General features: G+C 36.6%; 1 protein-coding gene across 2 annotated transcripts in view; it reads right to left on the bottom strand.

Moving 5' to 3' along the window:
- The window catches only part of Col4a6 (collagen type IV alpha 6 chain), a 285,125-nt gene that overhangs the window by 236,350 nt on the left and 25,941 nt on the right, over positions 1 to 22,834 (bottom strand). The window lies entirely within an intron of this gene.

Genomic DNA, 22,834 nt, shown 5'->3' with positions numbered 1-22,834 from the left:
CATGTCTTCTTTATGGCCTAGCTCAAGTTCCACCTGATCCAGGAAGGCTTTCCTGACCACCAAGATGAATGCTGACCTCTCTTTGTATTTTGATCACTCATTACTCGAACTTGGCATATACCTCAAAACTCTATTTATAATGACTGTCACTGCCTACATATATCATGTCTGTCCACATTGGATGCAACTATCTCCCAAAGCATTCTTGAGAATGTTCACACATCATTCATTATCTTCCACAAATGCAGTTACACACACAGTAGATTCTGAATCAGTCAGACTCTCTCTCTCTCCTTCATTAAGCCATGTTCTAACTATTCTTCAAGGTCCACCACAAATAAACATGTGATCTATAAAACAATAGTGTATTTGCTAATACAAATGCAGTTTCAAGACAAGTCCCTCAGCTCTCCCTTCTTATCAAATTGCTACTTTCAAAATCTCTCCTACAGATTCTAAATTTGCCACAGTGGTGATTATCTGTTCTTTGGAGACTTCCCTAACCTTCCAAAAGGGAGAGCTATTCACTTAACATTCAAAAAATTTTAAAGTACTTATCTTCTTCCTTTTTTTTTTCTTTTTGGATAAGGGATTGAGCCCATGGGATGAGCCAATTCCCAACCCTTTTTATTTTTTGAGACAGGGTCTCACTTAATTGCTGAGGCTGGTTTTGAACTTGTGATCCTCCTGCCTCAGCCTCTTAAGTTGCTTGATTACAGGTGTGTTCCACCATACCCATCTGTATTTATCTTTTTAAATTTATTTTTTAGTTATAGGTGGACACAATATATTTTATTTTATTTTTATGTGGTGCTGCGTATTGAACCCAGTGCCTCATGCATGCTAGGCAAGCGCTCTCTCTACCTCTGAGCCACAACCCAGCCTCATGTTGTTGATCATGTTGTTGATCAAGTATAGTCATTCTTGTGCATTTGTCTCTTTTTCTGTTTCACAAACAAGTTATTAACTTACTGTGTATTTTTAGCCAGCATGTTCTATCTCTTTTTCATCTGCCACAGCTCCTGAATGCAGCACTGTGGGCATTGTTAGCACTGAAAAATGACATTGAACAAACTAAAAATATTCAGGGCAACAAAAATTCTAAGCAAACATAAAAAGCAAATGGGGGCCATGTACTCACAAAATAAACCACATGGAGAGGTATACTGATGCATTTGTATCACAAAGACATTGCAGGGAACTGATACTCATTTATACCTATTCCTGATTAGGTCATCAGCTTCTGCCTACTTGTAGATCCTCCTAGTGTTGACCACCCTTAATGCCAACACATCTCTCTACAATGGATACAAAACAAATAAATTCCATTGAAGTCTATTAAGAACTTCCAATTAGACAAAAAAATCTTTTTGAAAGGATTAAGTAGCTGACATTTTGTTTCAAAATGGCCAACTAAGGCACAACGTGAATAAGGTATTTACTGAGCTCCTTTTTCATGAAAGACCCTGTACTGATGATGTGAGGATTTAATCCACAAAGCAGGTGGCTATTCTTAAAGTTACTGTGAAAGAGAAAATCACAAAGCCATGAGCAACATATGATAAAATAGTTAAATAAACCTCAGTTTGCTAAGTCAAAAAGTCCTCTCCCCACCCTGCCCTCACAGCAAAAACTGACTAATGATGAATCAATCTTCACAAACCCTTGGCACTGCCCATCTATTTTAGGCATTATCAAATTTTGAGTCATTTTACTTTAGCAATTACTTCTGCAAATTTTCCCTCATTTTATGGAAAGAATCAAACTCTTAGAAATCTTGTGACTTGGAAACCCTTGGCAATTATTCATGATTCTGCAGCATTTTTTTTCTTTGTGTCACAGACTCATTTGGCAATGAAGGTTTTGGACGCCTTCTTATAATGTTCTTAAATGCATAAACTAGAACACTTAACAGGGTTTCCTATTATTTAAAGTTCAAGAATAAGCAAAACTATTCTATAGTATTGGAAGTTAAGATAAATGTTATCTGTGGGGGTTCTATTTACTTGGGTGCTGGTAATATTCTTGTTTCTTGTTCTGAGTGTTTGCTAGTTACATTGGTATATTTACCTTATAAAATTTATTGAGCTATTGGCTTGTAATTTGTGTACTTTTCTGCATAGATATTCTATTTTAATTAAAACTTCAAAAATAAAATTAGTTGTAAAAGATTACAAAGGAAATGTAGTACACTAAAATACAGTTCCATTATCAGACTCTTAAGGGATCCTGTCTCCTGGTTAAGACCCTAGGTTAAGAACCGAGAAAGGGCCAGGCTTGATGACACATATCTGCAAACCCAGAGACTTGGGAGGCTGAGGCAGGAGGATCACAAATTTGAGGCCAGGTTGAGCAACTTAGCAAGACTCTGTCACAAAATAAAATTAAAAAGGTTGAAGATGCAGCTCAGTGGGAGAACATTTGGCTAGCACGCATGGGGCCCTGGATTTAATACACAGCAACACACACACATACACACACACACACACACACACACACAATTCAGAAAAATAGAGATAGGGGATAGGGTATAGAGAGATATATGGGACAGGATTCCCTCACTTCTATCAGTTGATAATCTGGTTGTGGAAAAAAGGCTGACAAACCTAAAATTTGGAGAGACCAAGAAGTATACTTTTAAGAACCAAATGAGAGGGAAAGTTAAAAGAGAAAATTGAGAATAGACACTTTGGAGCTAGAATGTCAGGGAAGAATAGCAAAAGCATGTGGAATCTATGTTGTAAATGGAATCATAAAAAATATTTGGATAAACTGAAGGGAGAATATCCTTTTTTGTGGTATGACCAGTCAAGGGCTTGGGAGGCACTATATCTATTTGGCTATGGTGAAGGAGGCACATCATACATCAGTAGATAAGTATGAAATAAAATGGGTAACTACTACTGGATACAGAGCAGGAAGGGGAATTGAAATTGTATTTCTTTTTTTCTTTCTTTTTTTTTTTGGTACTAGGGATTGAATCCAGGGGTATTTAATCATGGAATTATATTATCAGTGCTTTTTATTATTTTTTTTTATTTTGCAACAGGGTCTCACTTAGTTGCTTAGGCCCTTGCTAAATTGCTGAAGCTGGCTTTGAACTTGTGATGCTCCTGCCTAAGCCTCCTGAGCTGCTGGGATTACAGTTGTGCATCACAGTGTGTGGCTGAAACTGGATTTCTTATTAATAGGAAATCATTTAGAATTTTTTTAGAAAAAGCAGTAAGAATATTATGGTTTGGATATGAGATGTTCCCCAAATGTTGCTGTGTTAATTCAGGAATATTCAGAGGTGAAACACTTGTATTGTGAGGCTTGTTACCTAATAAGTCCATCCTAGTTTGAATGGGCTAACTGGGTGGCAATTGTAGGCAGGTGGGGTGGCTTGAGGGGGTTGGCCACTGGAAGCCTGCCCTGGAAGGGTGCATCTTAACGGAAGCCCCTTTCCTCTACACCCTCTGATTTCCAGATGTCATAAGCTGAGGAGATTCCTTTGCCATGCCCTTCCTTCTGCCATTATGCTTTACCTCACCTACAGCCTACAGCAATAGAGTTGGCCGACCATGGACTAAATCTCTGAAACCATCAGCCAAAATAAACTTTTCCTCCTTCAAATTTTTCTTGTCAGGTATTTTGGTCACAGCAACATAAAACTAACTAACACATTCAGATCAATGTAATAAACATTTACTAAATGTCCAATGTACTATGTTAGATTTTGCCCTTGTTAATGGCTTCAAATAGTCTCTAAGATTCTGCTTTGTGCCTTTTATAAGTATTAGACCTATCTAATTTGTAAATGGCCAAATTACTTTTACATTCTAGGTTGGTATAAATTGGACTGCAGTTTAAAAACTCAGACTCTTTAGATATTACAGATCAAGCAAAACTGGGGCAAAAAGACAATAGGATATGTTTCTATTTGGGTCAGAAACATGCCTGAAAGTTTTTAGTTGGATTGTTTCCAAGTGTACTGTTTGTCCAAGTGTTTTTCCTTCAGGCAATGTTCTTTTCAACACACAAAATGCTGGTGCTGGATGGAAGATGAGACACCCAGAGAAGGCAGCAGATTTTAATAACCATTGAATAACAATGATTCACCCTGGTATCTTTCTTTATTAACCATGTTGAAAGTTTGATAATGAAAAGAGACCATAGAAAAGCTCATCCAAGAACATAAACCCAGATGATAGAGAAACTTCCAAAATCCCCAGCCCACTTGTATTTTTTCTACTTGTCTAACATGGAGGTCAAACTGAGTTGTAAGCTATAGTATGTCAATTTCATGAAAAAGATAGTGGAGATGGCTGATTTCAGGGAGTTTACTGTGTTCCTTTCGGTGCCTAAAAGCAATTCTATCTATGTCATCATGACTACCAGTCAAGGCATGCTTTATTATTTCTGCAAGACACACAATTCAGACTACACAGCTGCCAATAAAGCATTTCTTTTCTGAAGACCACAGTAAGCCTCCTTTTTTGTGAAACAGAAATAAGTAGAGATTAATAATTACCAGGAAAATGTGTCTAAGATAATCCTCTCAGAAGTGATTTCTCATCCCTATTTACTGCTAGGCTAATATTTTGGTGTTACTACCCTAAGAAATAGTAGTCCTAGGTTCACAGTTTAATTTTGCTTTCTCCCTCCTCTCCTTCTTTGTTCTCTGCTTCAGAGTTTCTCAATACATAAGACTTCTTTACTATGATATTAAAGTCTTTGGCCATAAATCACAACATACTGATGAAAATATCTTACTATTTATTTAAACATGGAATAAATTAATTTTAGCATTTTTATACCAACACCCAAATTTTCATAGCCCAGTTATTTTTGCCCTTAACTTTAGACTGGAGTTGTATCTCTGAGCAATGATGAAAGGAATGTGCCTTCTATCTGGGGTCCAAATGTAATGGGGTGAAATTGCTCTGCCTCATCTCACCTGAACCTCAGAGTAAAAAGCCTTCTGCAATTTACAGTCTGGTCTCAGGAAAAAAATCTCTTTTTCCAAATCCTGGCCTGAAAAAGCCAAAAGATAAAGCTTCAAATCCTGTACTTTTGTTTTGAAAAAACATGTCTGTGTGTGTGTGTGTGTGTATCCTATGCATATTTAGAAATAAATACACATACACAAATAACAGACTTTGCTTCATATATAGTAATGAAGTAAGCCTTCTTTTCAAGCATGTTGTAAATGTTTTTTTCCAAATGTGGCATTGGGCTTCTAACTTTTTCGGGTTATATTTTCACACAAACAAGATTAGAAAGTGGTCCAGTGCCACATCACCACATCATGTTCACATGTTCACAGGGAGTAACCAAACTAAAAAAGACAAGAATGGGATCCTAATTAGAATAAGTTATACTTCATGTATGTATAATCTGTCAAAATACACTCTACTGTCATGTATATCTAAAAATAACAAGTAAAAAAAGAAAGGAGTCCAATGTATCAGTATTTTTCGTTATGTTCAGATTTTTATAATACACTTAGAAAGTTGTTCTGTACCACATATTTAGAAGAACATTGTCTCTCCAACTCTTCTAGAATTTCTGCAGTTTTTATCTCTTTCATTTAAATTTTTATTATACTTCATATATATTTTGGTGTATTGTATGCAATGCAAATTTGACATTTTCAATCTTATTAGTCAACTATCTTCACAAAACTAATTGAGTTGCTACCTTCACTGTATAAAAAGCTCATGGGCATATTTAGAAATGTTTCTGAAAATGATGAAAAAGACAATAGGATATGTTTCTATTTGGTAATTTCTTGAATCTTTAGAAATGTACACATTTTATGACTTAGCATTTTAACTTGTAGTTACTTCCTAAGTAAAATTACAGATCATTACAAAGCCTTAGCTATAAGCAAAATGTTAATCACAGCATTATTTATAAGACCTTATGTTGAAAGAAATCTAAAGTGTCTAACATGGTGGAATAAATTATGATATATCCATTTGATATAACACAATGTAGACATTAAATTAGATGATGTTTAAGGCCATTAGAGATAGGATATAAAACATTTTTTATATTGATAAATTAAATAGGAGGCTACAACAGATTAATATAAACAGTATGATCATATCTCTACAAATTATAGATGCATGTATGTATATAAAATCTATTGGAAAGATAAGCACCAAATAGCAACTGTGGAATAATGGGTACTCTTATTTTTCTTGTTTATGCTTTTCTGTTTTTTTTTTTACTACTTTCTTCAGTGAAGTATGTATTTTTGTAAGGAAGAAATTATAAATGTCATTTTAAAATAAATAAAATTTACAAGATTTACAGGTTAACAGGGAGTAACCAAACTAAAATATGAGACAGAAAACTTACTATATATTGCTTTAAAAATGTTTCATCCTCTATGGAGGTCAAATTGTCAGGAGTTATTAATGTAATGTTATGTGAAAATCTCTCTCCTGAGAGGGAAATTTTTTTCTCCTTTAATTTGTTGACATGGTAAACTACATCAATTTACATCCTAATGTTAAACTACTGTTGCATTGCTGAGTAGCATCATGGTAGAATTTTTCTTTTTATATTATGATAGACTTAGTTTTCTAATATTTTGTTTAGAATTCTTATACTTATGTTCATGAAAGGATCTGCATATTTTCTTTTTTTTTTCCATTATCATTTTTCCCCTTTAAGAATATCATGATCTCTTAAAAGGAGCTGATTATGAGGTACTCCATTTTTTTCTATTCTCTGACATAATTTTCATATAGGAATTTGTATAGACTGGGGTAATCTGTTTCATAAAGGATCATAAAAATTAAATTATAGAATTCAGTTCTTTAATAATTATTATAAGAATTTATCCATTTTATTCAAATTAAAATTTACTTACAAAAATTTATGTTACATCCTCTTGTTATATTTTTAATATCTGAAACATCTAGAGTTACATCCTCTTTTTATTTACTCATATTGATTATCTGAAACCTTCTTTTCCTTTCCAGAGGTTTTTCAGTTTTATTAATTTTTTTAAAAAACAACTTTTAACTTTAATAATCCTCTTCACTGAATGTTTGTTTTCTGTCTCATTAATTTGTGCTCCTACCTTTATTTTCTTCATTTTTTAAGGGTTATCTTACTTTTCTTTTTCTAATTTCTTAAGCTGAATGCCTATGTGATTATTTCTGAGTATCCTTTTTTATTATAAACATTGAATATATATATTTTATTCTCATATAAATATCACTTCATCTCAGAAATTTTGATATGTAGAATTTTCATCATTCAGTTATAATGTTTAATTCTATAGCAATTTCTTTTTACATGTTTTTAATATCTAAATGCATAAGAATTACGAAAATTATCATTTTGTTGTTGACTTATAACTTCAGTGTAGTTAGACAACATATTCGGTAGATGCATATTTCTTTTAATTCCACTGTAATTTACTTAAGGACATAAATGCACACTCAATTTTTATATATGTTCCATGTCTGCTTGAGAAAAATATGTATTCTATAATTGTTGGCTACAGTGTTCTATAAAAACTCATTACATCAATCTTGTTAATTAGGTTGTTCAAACATATTACATCTTTGTTAATTTCCCATCTACTTAAAGTATCAATAATACAGGGATGTGTTTTTAGATTTCCCTGTAAGATAGTAGCTATGAGGATTTCTTCTTGTATCAAATTTTATATTCTATTGTAGTTGGTAAGTGATCTGCTATCAGTCTAATTGTAGTTCCTTGTAGATCTGTTTTTAAGATCTTCTTTTTGTTGATAGTAGTGTCCTGAAATTTCACTATAATATATTCAGGCTAAGATATTCTCTCTCTCTCTCTCTCTCTCTCTCTCTCTCTCTCTCTCTCTCTCTCTCTCTCTCTCTCTCTCTCTCTCATACACACATACACACACACAGATACAGATACACACACACACACACACACACACACAATTTCCCCCACCCTCCTCATCCTGTTTGGTATATACTGGGTTTCCTGAGTCTAAGGATTCTTCTTTCTCAGCAGTTATGAAAAAAATCTCAGCAATTATGTCTACAAATAGTCCTTTTGCTCAATTCCCTCTATTCTTTCTTTCTGGGGTTCTAATTAGAATAGGAGCTAAGTTGTTCTTATTCTGTATTTCACATCTCTAATTTTTTTTTGTATTTTAATTCCATGTCTTACTGTCTTTTCTGTAGATTATTCTATTTATCTTCTGGTTCACCAATTCACTCTTTACTTGTTGTCTGATCCGATGTTTCAATCATTTGCTGCATTTCTATTTCAATAAACATATTATTCAAGTTTAATTTCATTATTTTTCAAATTTGCCTGGAAACTCCTAACGGTTTGTCATTTCTTGTTCATCTTTGTGATATACCCCTTAATTTTTTAATGCTGATAGCTATTGTGCTCTAAGGATAGAAATCTGCTCATTATTTTTTCTGCCGACTCCTGTTCATGCTGGATTACCTCCTCAGTACATGATGATCTTTGATTATTTTGAACTCTTTCCCTGTAGTCTATTGTAAAACTGCAGATCTAAATTTGGATTTTTCTCCCAAAGAGTATTCCTATATGTTTCTGTTGGCGAAGGACCACTATCAACTTGGGTCTACCTTGGTCACTTCATGTGTCTTGATTAATGAGGTTTATATGCTACTTCCCTGTGTCTCCTACCTAGCTGCTAGTGAATTAAAGGAACAACTTTAGGATTTTGCCTTCAGCATAATACCCATACTTCTGTCTTGCTTATTGCTTTCACTCTCAGTTCTTATTTTGGTTCATAGTTATTCCTTTTGATTTGAGGGACTTGGGTAGTTCCTGGAGTCCCGCCCTCTAATTTCTGTGATCATAAAATCATACTGTTGTGAGTTGGAGAGTTCTCTTAGTATGTATGTTTATTAGGTCACATAGCTTCCACTTTCCAGAATTATAAGAAATAATTTTGTGTTCTTTATGAAATACCCAGTCTGTGGTATTCTGTTACAGAAGCACAAAACAAACTAAGACTCTTTATTCTAATAACTAACAATAATGAATTGGCAGCTATTACTTCATTTTCACTTTTTAAGTAGTTAAATCTTATTTATTTATTCCTATCAGAGAATTGTAACACTGATTATCCTTATACATTTGGCTTCCAGGAACTTATTTCCTCTATTGATAAATCCTACACCTGCTATAAATCTTTTTGCTTAGTGTGCTGGTCATCTGACTGTTGCTGTGATAAAATACCTGAGAAAAACAACCTAAAAAGAAGATTTATTTTGGCTCCTGGTTTCAGACTATGGCTGCATGGCTGTATAGGTTTGGGCCTGTAGTGAAGTAGAACACCATGGTGGAGAGCATGTGGAAGGCAAATTGTTCATCTCATGCTAAGTGGGAAGCAGAAAGAGGAAGGGGTCATGGTTCTAATATCCCCATTCAAGGGCACACTCCCAAATACCTAACTGTCTCCCACTAAGTCTTATCTCTTAAAGGTTCCACCACCAGAGTACCACAGGCTTGTGATCAAGCCTTTAATACATAAGCCCATGGAGGACATTCAAGAAGCAACTATTACACTAGAGTGGGATGGAAGGAAGATAAGAAGCTATAACTCCAATATACAGATGGTCCATTTCTCAGTTTTTAGATAAAGTATTAATCAACATGCCAGTGCAGGTTTCTTTCCCTTTTTAAATTATAATGATTGTGCCTGTTAATTGTACAAAATAATGGGTTTCACTGTGACATTTCCATACAGCATATAACATGTTTTGATTAAATACAACCTTCTTACTACCTTCTGTTACCCACATTTCCCTGTTCTCCTTCAGTAGAAGTTTCAGTTTGTAGAAATTTCATGATTTAGGGATAGAAACTGTAAATTCATCTCATGTATCACATTGATCAGTGAAATAGTTAAGTTCATTATTCTAAAGCACACATAATGGTATAAGTCCACTGGAAAACAATGAGTTCTATCTGTTCATCTCACTAGATCAAAACTCAACATAGTATTTATTTGTTCCTTCCTCAATTACTAAGTACATCATTAGGCAGATACCTCCTATCAAATATGTATTTTACCTTTCCCTGTATTCTTGTATTCTTAGTAATGTGTGGTGATGTAAAGATGCTGAAGTGAATGAAATAGAACTGAATATTAGCCATATACCATTTCCAGTTTTTAACACTGATATGATCCTTTCTAGTCCTCAAAATATAGTTTAAGTCGTATATTATCATGAATATTTTAGTTTTTTAATCATGTTTAAATCAGTCTTTTAAGCCAATGTTTGACAAACTTTCTTTTTGACAGTAGCATCCTCATCTATTGCCATTGAAACCAAATGTACAATAGAAACACACACACACACACACACACACACACACACACACACTCTAGAAAACCAAGTTTTTCTAATTAGAGCATGAGTGAAGGAGCTATTCAGCCTCTTCCTTGTCTCCTATAGCTCCTCAGAACCCTAGCACTTTGAGAGACAGTTTGAAATTTAGTATCATCTTTAGCCTGTGCGTGAGGTCAAGGTGCTCGTATATTTAACATCAGCATACAGTAACTATTTTGCAAATACTGGTGTTACACCCTGGCTCTATTCTCAATTTGTTCTTTTTATTCTACATTTTCTGCTTGAATAAACTCATATGTTCCCATAGTTTGAAATACCATCAGAATGTCCATCAACCTTCCATCTATATCTAGCCCAAATCTCTATGAAAGACTAATAATCAATTCCAACTGTCTTACAGTTACTTCCACTTGCATGAACCAAGGGAGGTTGGGCATTTCAAACTTAACACAGCCCAAACTGATGTTAAATCAGTTTCTACCTAAATTTTTCCCTCTTCCTATGTTGTTCATATCAGTCTTTGACATCACTATGCTGGAAACCAAGGATGAAAATTTTCCTCAAAAATTACCTTTCTCCTTACCCCAAATGTACTAAATTATGATATCCTACCAAGTTTATCTCCTAAATATTTCCTGAATCTATCTTTCCACTCCACTTTCTATAATCCCTGCTTTTATCTTAATCTCTTACTTTCTGGACTAATTAGGGAAATTGTCACCTAAATCATTCAATTAGCATTTTGGTATCCATGTTTATGCTAGAATCTTCTAGTAGATTGCTAACATGATAAATTTCAGGCTTCTTATTATCCAGGGTCCCCCTTGATCTGGAGCTTGAAATCAAGGTTATTCTGGCATTGTTTTTCATATATTTTCATGCTTTTCTAACAGTGAACTATTTGAAGTTTCCCATACATATCATGCTGGTCCTAGCTCTAGTTTTAGGCTCAATGCACATAATTCTGCCTGAAATAACCTTTCTATTGTCACTCTTTTTCTTGGATAGCTCTTATCTATCATTTAGGATGTCCTATCAAGATTGTTTCCCTGCTGTGATTCTATAATAAACTTTGCATAATTCAATAAGAACAACCCATAATGAATGTGATTGAAATTTGTGTGTTTGTCTTCTCTGCTTCTTGAGGGCAAGAACTGATGCTATTGGTGATGATGGTGATACAATGTTTTATTTGTGGAAGGAAGGAAGGAAAAGAAAGCAAGCAAGAAAGCAAGCAAACAAGCAAGAAAGAAGAGTTCTTTGACTTTTTAAGCAGCAACAGTCTAAACATGCCTAATACAGCCTGTATTAATATCTGACTGCCAAGGTTTTAATAGCATCTGTGATTTTAGTACCAGAAGTCTCAATTGTAGGAGCAAATTACATAGAATGGCTTTGTTATGACTGCTAACGACTTTTAGATGGTTGCTTAAATCTAGTTTTATAACTAGAAACTATCAAATCTAAAATCAAATGTTTCTGCCTTTCCCATGAGAGATTAATGCTAAATTTTAGACTCTGGAGAGCCTAAAACATAATTTGAGAAGAAGTGAGAGTGATCTATTAGTGAGTATTCTGATCTATTATTGAGTATTCAGCAGTAGTAACTTTTCTTCTTTCTTTGGATTATAGTATGGCTTCCAAAAATCTGCAAATTCCAGCTGAGGAACCCCTTACCACCCAAAGTTTGGGACACTCAATCAGGAGACAAAAAACTTTACAACACTGTTAGAGAAAAAGGAGAAGGAAACAAAACGAAAATTTCATTTTAAATGGAAGGAGGACCAGGAGTTAAGGGAAGTTTCTTTAAAATCCAGAGAAGTGAATTTAAATATAATTCTGGAAATATATATTGAATGTCTGTCATCTTAGGCACTACAAGGAATACACAAGCAAATAAAACATCACCCCTCTCTCAAACAGTGTTTTCCAAATCTGTGTTACAGAATCTAGAGTTAGTATCTAACAAAGATGGGCACTTGAGATTAAGCATTCTACAATGTTGTAAAATATATGTAAAATAGTGTTTTCCACCAAACTCTGAAGATGCATGAAACTAAGACATCTATTTGCCAATTCTGTTTCTGTTTAAGAAATTCAAAAATATGCTGCTGATGATGGTGGTGGTGATCTGGGTGATCATGACAGTACTGGTTATTGTTTACTGATTTTTCATGTGCCAAACATTCTGAAAAGTCTGCCAAATTCCTCAAAGACTTTATATACATTGTCCTATTTAATCCTCAGAATACTCTGATATATGTACTATTGTGATCTCTATTTAACAAACAAGGGAGCCAAGGTTCAAGAAGCTTAAGTAGCTTATAAAGGTCACGCATTTTTTTCTATTATTATTTTTGTAGGGGGTGGTGCTGGGGATTGAACCCAGGGCCTTATGCATACCACTAAATCACATTCCAAACCCTTATTAGTATTCTTTCAAGCTTATGAATCAGTTCAATTATAAAAACAAAGAAACAAACTTTGTAGTCATTTGTACTAACAGCATCAATGTGAATTTTACTTTTCACTTCTGTGTAGAAAAAAATTGAAGGAACAGACTGAACTATAGACAATGATAAAAGACTCCAATTGTCATTCACAGCACCTAGTTTCATTTTTTTTTTGTGTTGAAAATCACAGGCAAATATCACATATATGAACCTGTGAAAAAATTTATACTACTAAAACATTACTTAAGTGCTTTCTGTATTGTGGTTCTGTGTATGATTTCACCTGGGGACAAAGAGTAGTTTGCCATTAAAAAGTTTTGAAAACCACTGATCTAGGACATTTCAGCATTGGACTCTGGTAATTGAAGAGATGCATTTAAGTGAAATATTGAGGACCCTTGGTCTCCACAGCAAGACACCTTGTGGTTGCCATGCCTATCTTTTATTCAGGCTGTACTTGCAGAAGACACAATTACCTTGAAGAGAAGCAACTTGATTTGAGTACACGAGGAAAGGAATCTAGCAAACTGCTCTCCTTAAACTGCACACACTAAAGCTTCCAGGAGACCTCCCATAATGGCTACAAAAATAGGAACTTGTTCTGATGATGATGATGATGAAAATTTTTATTATGTACTTATTATTACAAGGAAACTAGGAGGTTAAGAACACTTGCCATAAGTAATCAAGTGATTACCATACTACATGATTTAAAAGTTTTATCTCATTGATTCCTCTCAACAATCCTGGGAGATGGGTACTATTATCATCTTATTTCATTAATGCCAAATTTCAGACTTTGATAAGCTCAATGTTCACTTGTACAAGGTGTCACTGCTAGGAAGTGGGTGAATTAGAATGGAGCACAGGTCTAATACTACCTTCTGTGCTCTAGCTTCCCTCAACAAGACAGCTATGCAAAATTTCCATTATTATGCTGTTTTTATTTTAAGCCCCTCAAAGGTAGTAGGGATGGATGGGAAAGCATCAGGCAGAAAGTGGATTGGATGCCAAATTTCTTGCTGAAAATTATGCCCCTAAGGACAATAGTAGCACTGTATGATCAAGGGTGGAGGATGGTCTTCATTTTTTCATTGAATGACTAATGAGATTGCCCCTACCAATGTTTTCCCTAAGCTGGGCATGTTCAACTCCTGTGTTTATTTCAAGCAGCTCTTTCCAAGCTTGTCCTTTGAAGTTTTCCCCAGTACCCTTCTCTTATCATCCAAGAGAAAGATCCTCTGGGAAGGTAAAGAACTTGAAATTAAGGAAGGAGTTTTTCAAGTGGCTGTCAAGCACAGCAGGTTAGAGGGTGTTTGGAAAGTGATCAGTATGTTTTATTTTTTTCTGAAGATTACCATCCCAAGATCAAGGATCAAAGTCCTTAAGCCAGTGAAATTTTCTCCACAGTTCAGGATGCCTCACAAATAGAGAATCCAGAGGAAAATATAGTGGTATGGCCACTATGTTGATGAGCCTTTTATCACTCCTTAGTTTCTCAAATTTTGTACCTCTCTCTAGTCTTAAATTACTTGTTTAATTGATTTCACATTTATTGAACATCTACTCTGAGCAAAAGCATTTTAGTGGTTACTGAGGTAAGGACATACTAAAACAGTATGGGAACTCAGTAGAAGTTTTCAGTGTAGACTGGGAGGCAGACATATAAACCAGATGATATGGCCGATAACCAGATGGTTGGAGTTCACTAGAGTTTTCCAGAACATATTGATGTATAACTTTAAAATTAAATAAGGACATGAAATCTGCTGCTGATTGGTGATAGTAGTTTCTGCATAAAACATGGTAGGAGTGAAAAAAATCAAAGTTGGAAGAAAAATTAAAGGTCATCTCTATTCAATTTCTTTTGGGGAAGGACTAAGTTTTGTAATTTAAAAATAAATTACCTCCTAAAGCTTTAACCATGAGTACACCATTAATATTATCTAACAAAATTGTATCTTCATAAATGTTACTATTTTAGCGTGAATGAAGGCTTTCATTGCACCCTTTATGTTAAAATTCCAGCCATTCACAGCACTTTATTACCCCAAACATTCAGTCTACCAAATGACATTGGCACCAAAACCTCATTTCCATCATATCTGAATGAAAAATGAGTTGCTTTTAAAGCTTAAACAGAGTGTTTACTTCTACACAAAACCTATGCCAGCCCACCTAGGACAACAATCATTTCCCAAAATTTTAATAACTGCTATCTGTCTAGACATCACCTCATACTAAGAAAGTGGGAAAAGCTGTCAAAGAGTAAAACAATCAACATCATCAAAGGTGAAAATTTTAGGCACAGCAGAGGTAAATGAAAAATAAACAAATTGCACTTTAATATAATGATTAATGTGCAAGAAAGATAAGCTTAGAGGTGGGCCAAGGTAGGCACTAGTTAATATCTTCTTTAAAAATATTGCCAGTAAGTCATAATTACATATTGGGATCATAACATCTTTTTGAGGAGGTACCTTTCACTTGGCAAGTGGATAGTGTCTTAAAATATAAGGAAACAGCAGACATGCCTGATGATTATGAAAATAAGTTTACACTTTATTTTCTAGATGCCAGTTGATAGGAAAAGGTAGGCAATTTTGTCTGCTTTGTGATATACAAAAGAGGAGTCTGAAATATGATGACTTAAAAAGTTGTATGGGGTCTTTGTGTATATGTCTCACTATTATGTGGGAAATTGGTTACAACACTTCATTTTATAAATGAAGCAACTCGGCAAGAGTTGAAGTAAATTGCCCAAGGCCATAGTGACAGGTCCAAAAGTCCATCCACTTGCTACCAAATGAGTTTCCATTTTTCCCACTCCCTTAAGGCAGAGGATTGGATAAGGGTATTAGATCATCTATTAATTTAATTTATCCAGAATATTCCAATAACAGAAGGAAAAACAGAGAGTAAGATATACACTTCAAATACTTAGAATTGCAATTACCTGAAACTTGTAAATCCAGGGTGCCTATGCATGCCAAAGTTGATGCTTAGAACATTAAGCTTTATTGCCAAAGCTGCAGGCATTTCAAGTCCATCTCTTTGGTTTCATTTTACCCCCTCTAGTGCTGTTTGGAGGGAGGGCTTGCTCAACCTTGAGGATAGAGGTATGATCAAAGGGAAGAAGAGAGATTTATGGAGACTTTGCAAGTGAGGCCACAAGGATGCCTATTGTGCCAGGGCCTGCATTTCACAAGCTAAAATAGGCATTTTCACAAAAGCACACTAGATCTTAATGAAGAGGCCCAGGAGATAAGCCTTATCAGGAAAAACAAGACTCACAGGAATAACATTAGTGTTTGTTTTAATAGAAAAGCAGGAAATGTATTTTGGTATCCATCCAAAATGTCAGCTCTGAAAAAGGAGTGAGAGATGGTGTCAGTAGATTTGTATGTTTATCTAGCTTTCTAAAAATAAGTGTTGTATGTAAATACTGGTTTATTACTATTCACTATAATTGTATTAGAGTATCAGGCACAACATTAGGACAAAGATTTATAGTCTCTCAGAAATATAAGATACATGATAGCACAGTGGTCAAAGGTTCTATGTCCCTCTCACTGGAAATGTAAATAGAGATAGATTCTCACTGCTCAACATGTCTAAGCCTAGATCAAAGACACTCATACATTGAGAAAGAATAATGAATCAGAATTATGTTTAAGGATGCATCATGATATGACACTCTTCTTTCTCTGTGTATCTGTGGAGTTATCATTCCATTCCTCTGCTGTCCCAAATGGTTTGACAAGAGCACTATCTACCTTTGCTTCTCCTGTGACCCTTGGAACCCAACCACCTCAGCCCCCATCTCCATTAAATGAAGAGGGAGCCCAATGACACAGGAAAGGTGGGTGTCTAACAGTAGTGTATAATGAACCAAGTGGGAACACACCTATTAGTCAAGCAACCACTGAATAACAAAGGGCTTGTCCTGACCCAGGACACAATACATTTAATTCCATGTTACAGCTAATCCAACCTAATTCTGGCACAATCAAAAAATCAGCACAGCCTGCAGTCCCAAGTAATTGATTTGGTGTATGCATGCCAAAGAATCAAAGCTGAGGGTGTGACTTTCTTGTTAGTCATTACTCCACAGTCTGTATCATTTGACTCATTTATTCTTGTTTGAAGAAAGCTAAAGGTTTGGTATTATTTTATTGTGGATTTTGGAAGACATACTGAAAGACCCTAGCCCAGTTAGCCTAGTTACCTAAGGCCAAGATATGAAACCAAGATACCAGGCAGGCCATAAACAGGTTCAGGCACCAGGCATGCTCTCCCGACAACCGGTTGAAGAACAGAGCACCTGCATCCTGAGGCATGAATGAATAAACCGGAACAGATAAGCAGGAACAGAAAGAATAGAATGCAGACCTGTGGTTTTTGGAATGCAGACCTGTACCCCCTAGGTGGCCTATATGCTAGATTTAAACAAACCAATAAGAAACCTGTTGCTTCCCGCGCGCTCGAAACCTGTCCTAAACCCTATAAAAATCTCTGTATCCCCAAGCCCGGTGTGCCAGTTCACCAAAGCTCCGGCTGAGGTTCTGCTGGGCACCCGCAGGCGCCTGTGTCCCAATGAACCAACCTCTTGCTTTTGCAGCCAGTGTTTCGTGTGATTCTCCTTGGACAGGGATACGGGGGTCTTTCATTGGACGGGGGTCTTTCATTGGAGGTCCCACCGAGATAGCCCCCCCACCCCTTCTGGATCCCTGCCCTAGGACCACCGGCATCACTGGGAGGTAAGCTGGCCAGCTCATGTCGTGTTTGTTGTGTTGTCTGGTGTCACTTCTATGTCTGTAATGTTTGTAACTCTTGGCTGATACTTTGTTTCTATGCGCTGCATTTGTACAATTACGCGTAGTCGCTTTGTATTTTGGGCAGCTTGAGAAGGAGTTGACGAACTCGGACTTTTCCCCTGCCACCCCGGGAGACGTCCCGGGGAGCACTTTGTAGGCAGCGGCGAAGCTCCTGCTTTGCCTAAGCCATTTGGTCTTTGTAGGCAGTGGCGAAGCTCCTGCTTCGCCTAAGCCATTTGGTTTTGTAGGCAGCGGCGGGGCTTCTGCTCCGCCTAAGCCATTTGTTTTGAATTTGGGCGGCGCTCTTTCTATTCGGTCTGATTGTAGTGTTATTGTGATTATTGTGTTATTGTTTCCGTCTCTGTATTCTATCTCCTCATCTAAAATTAACATGGGGCAATCAATCACGACCCCTTTGAGTCTCACCCTCAACCATTGGCAGGACGTCCGGAATCGGGCAGATAACCTCTCGGTAGAAGTCAAGAAGAAAAAATGGATAACACTTTGTACTGCAGAATGGCCAACACTCAATGTGGGTTGGCCAAAAGAAGGTACATTTAACCTAGATCTTATATTACAGGTGAAGTCCCAGGTTTTCATCCAAGGTCCTCAGGGACACTCTGACCCTACATCGATACCTGGGAAAATTTGGCCTCTGACCCTCCCTTTGGGTCGCCCCTTTCTCTCCGCCTAAGCCTGCTCCATGATCTCCTTCCGAAGCCCCACCCCCAGCCCCAACCCGTACCGGCTCCTGATTCCATCCAGGTTTCCTCGGAGGAAGAAGAAGAACAAGTAGATCCAGCCACCAATAACCCTCCGGGTCCATCCCCCACGGTCGGGAGACGTCCCCAGCCCCTTTCTGTGTTCTGAGTGGATTGTCTGTAGTAAAGTATTCTGTGAAGTATTTGGTAAAGTATTTTGTAGCTGATGGATCCGCGATCCGCCTGAGTTTCTGGGTAGCAATCCACGACGCGCTGCGAATTCTGTGGCCGCGCTGTGAATTCTGTGTTTTATGTTTTTGTTTCTGTTGTCCTGTCTATCTCCACCCCAACACCCTGGCAAGAGAACTAATCTCCCAATCTGGGGTTGTCAGACCCAATCCGAGGGGGATGCTCTCCCAATCTGTTTGTCTGAAGGGAAGGCCCCAGTCGGCTTGGGGCCAGCACCCATTTTCATTTTTTTTGACAATCTGAAAAGGGAATCTATGTCTTTGTGTGTGTCTCTGTGTGTCTTTTTGTCTGTGTCTCTGTTAAGTGTAATGGTGAGCACTCTGGACTCTGAATCCAGTTAAGTGTGATAGCATTGTTTTACTTTGAACCGATGCAGAGTCCCAAATTCTAATCTGCTTTAGAGGTGTGGAGATAACTTTAGCTACATTTTAATCTAAATTGTAAGCAAGATTAGGGAAGCAGTGTTTTCTTTTCTTCCCATAGTTGGCCTGAGTACACCCGCTGCGGTTAAGGAATGCCTGCTGGGGATCTAAGAACTTTGATATCTTGCTTTAACTTTTCTCAAAACTTTTCTCATTATTAAATTGGCATTACTTGGCTTTGGGGATGGGAGCCGAACTTTCAGTCATAAATTCTGTCCCAGACGGGGATTCCATACCGAGGTAAGTGCACGCACCCCATGTCTGTTTGAGATGCATCTTTCTCTCTCTCTTTCTTTCTGGAGGTAAGGTGGGCACCCGACGGCTACTTAAACGCAACTAGTGCAGCCGCCACTCTACAAGACTCGGGTGAGAGGTTTCTCGGCCTAGGCAGCTCTCAATCACCTGTTCGGTACAGAGCAGGCATGTTGGGTTCTGCCAAAGCCGCTTCCAAAACTTTTCTGTCTGGGCCTGGAGAGCAATTGGCGTGAGTACACAGTGTCCCTAATCCCGATCTGCCTCGGATGCGTGGAGGTGGAGGAAGGAGTTTGGAACAACTGCGGAATCCCGGTCTGGGATACTCTCAGACGTTTCCAAAGGTTCCTTTCTCTTGAGCCCTCTCCCAACAGCCCTCAGGGGTATCTAGGGTGATCGGTAGATGAATGGCATTGAGGGAAAGCCCCAATCACATTTGCCTCCGTATGGGCTGTGCAACACTCCCAACCCTGCATCCATTCCTCCTGGATGCTTCCCTTCCTTCGAGGGTCAGAAATGTTAGCAATTCAGGTTGTAGGACTGAGAAAAAGGCATGGGATAATTAGTAAGATCTGCCCAGGTTCCCTAAGGTGCATAGGTAACTTTCAATAGTCTGTTTTACCGCCCAATGTTTAAAATGAGCTGTGTTCCTTAAGCTGCTAAGAACAAAGAAAGTACCTTAATGATCCTGAAGGAACTTCTTCTGATGGTGGCTTTTATATTATCAAGAAAGATCCTATTCTCAGTTTTGTGTGAGCAAGTTTTTCTAGTGTAGGAAGATAAATTGTGACTTATGGTTAAAATGCCTTAGGCATAAAGTTTCTGCTCAAGAATTCCGGTTTTCCCAGTTCCTTCCAGACCTCAGCCAGGGCTCAAGCTGATATGCAAACAGAAGCAGCTTGGAGCTCAGGCCCAAGGAAAAAAAAAAAAAGGTAAAGGTGTCTTTTACCTGAACTCAAACTAGATTAAACCAGAGTAAATTGTATGGCATTTACTAATTACTGGCCAGTCAACTTTTTAGGATTTTTGCTTTTTTCTTAGATTCTGTATTTTTATTTTTTTCTTTGAGCTCATGATTTTGTTCCTACAGACAAGTTAGTGTTTTTCTGATAAGTTCTATTTTTGATCAACTGGAGTTTTTTTTTTTTTTAACATTGCAATGAGATTTTACCTGAGAAAGCTGCAAGGCCTTCACCATTGTGTTATGTGTTACACTTGTGTTACGTGTTGTATGTCGGTATGTCTGTATGTGTATATGTCCATATATCCTGCAGTGATATGACAATTGACAGATGAGGAGCGCTCATGAAAAATTTTAAAAAATGGATCCAAATATCTTTGATTCACGTGATTCAAATGGTTCAATTTAAATTGGGTAAACAGATGAAAGTAAAGATGTCTTTAAAATTAAGCTTATAAGTTTTTCTAGGTGTTCAAAAAGGCCCTAATAAAATGTTGATGTCTATGAAATAATCTGCTTAGATTCAAAGGTTTACAGGTATTGTTTCAAAATGTGAACAGAAGGAGGTTAACAAATAAAAAAGAAAAACTAGAAGGTTCTAGGTATGGATTTAATAGAGGGAAAGTGTGTTTCTGGATAGGAGTTTAAGTAAGTGATAAAGAAGGTCTGTGCAAGTTGGTTATAAGTGTAAGTTTTTGAGCAAAGTAATCTTAAAGAAATTAAACAGCTGGTTAAACAAGTGCTGTTGTTTTAGAGAATTGTGCTATGTTATTTCTTTAAAAGCTAAATTTGGTTAATATAAAATCATCAATGTAATTATGGTGTTATTAATGTGTTCATATCTTCCAGGTATACAAATCTGTAAGGTAGAAGCTTTAGAAAGAGCATTATATCAACCTGGTGTTCTAAAACTGTATGGTAATTTTAGGCTTAAAAGAAAAACATGTTGGAAATTTATTTATATCATTTGTGTTCTATAACTGGACTTGTTATCAATAAGTTATGTGATGTTCCATGTTACTTTTTACACTGAGATACAATTTAGATGTATTTTTAAGTTAATGAGAGCCTAATCTATGTAAAGGTTTTATTGCAAAACAAAAGTACTTTGCTACTTCTCTACAAAAAGTTAAAAGCTTTCAGCTTTTCTTTAATTCATGTTTTAGGTGTGATATTATATTGTGTTAGCTAATATTCATGTAAATTTGAGCAACAATTTATGTAAGCTTTGTAAAATGATGTCTAAAAAGCAAAGATCAGCTTCAGAATTTAAGACTTATGATGAGCCCCGCCTCACTTGGGATAAGGCTGTATGTCCCATCTCATGTGAAAGTGACCATGAAAGAAGTAGGCCAGATTTCAGTGCATTTAAGGTTGTGTCAAAAGTTGGTTTTTGTCACGATTGCCAGGACCTCAAACAGGGGATTATAATGTATAACTCTGCCAGAATTCAAGGTAGCTATTACATGAACTAAATATGTTTTTATCCTAGTTAGTTTTGTTTTGTAGTTTGCTTTTAGATGGTCTAAGGATTGCCTGTTAATGTTTTAAAGAGGTACTGCTTTAAGAACTCACAACCTGGGTTAACTTAAGATAATGAGTTATCACCTACAGGATAGAGAGATATGTACTAAAGCCCAGTACTTAGTATAAAGCTGTTGAAACTTATTTGCTAGATGTTTAAGATTAAGTTTTAAAATTAAAGTTAAAGTTAAAAGGGCCAAGAAAACCAATATTTGGCTCTTGCCCTCTGAGTCAGTCTAAATCAGGGATAGGGGACTTCTCCAAAGGGCTTTGCAACTCTAGGCCACATAACCTCCTGATCAGGGAGATTAATGAGACCAGTGGAGGACAGAAAGCCAATCAGTGCATTTGCTGTGAAGAGGAGGGTCATCAGGAAAGGGAGACATCCCTGATGCTTCCGAGGGAAGCCACATGGTCAAGCAAGGCCTGGACCCATCCTTGCGCAAATGGCACTAGCAGAACTGAGAAGCTGCTGTGAAGTTCCCGAGGACTCCCAGGAGGCTGACTGTTAACAATAGGTAGAAACAGAAGTCAGTTTGACTTGCTTCATCTTAAACACTTAGCAAAGACAGTCAAAGCCAAAACACAGCTGTTTCTGGGCATTTTAAATGATAATAATAGTTAAATGTAACCTCCAACAATAAGTAAACTGGAGGCTGCAAAAGAGACTCTTAGGTAGGAATGCCTGATAACTGTCAAAGGGACTGCTAGAGTAGTTTTAGTCTAAGGCCTTTATTTCTAACCAACACAGGTAGGCTTGATGTTTGCTAGTATGGTTATCCAGCCCTAAGTAACAGAATTAAAGATTTCTCTATTAGACACAGGTCATACTAGTAAAAGGATTTTGCAAGATCAGATGACATTAAATTATTAAACTATATCTTAAGGGAAGGACAACTGTAACCCTAAAAGTTAAATGTTGTGTTTACATCCCTGACATTTCTGGCAATGTGACAAATATCCTTAAAGATTTACATGCTCAGATAGAAGCCATGTCCTCAGCAACTTTGTCATTGAAACAATATCTTAGCTCCTGGTTCTTGGTACTTCCTGGTGGAAAACATTGTTAGTCTTTGTCTTTGCCATCATACTCATTGGCATATTCCTGTACTATGGCATTT

The sequence above is a fragment of the Ictidomys tridecemlineatus genome, chromosome X (assembly GCF_052094955.1).
Source record: "Ictidomys tridecemlineatus isolate mIctTri1 chromosome X, mIctTri1.hap1, whole genome shotgun sequence".
In the NCBI taxonomy this organism is placed as follows: domain Eukaryota; kingdom Metazoa; phylum Chordata; class Mammalia; order Rodentia; family Sciuridae; genus Ictidomys; species Ictidomys tridecemlineatus.
This window is presented reverse-complemented; position numbering and strand designations above follow the sequence as displayed.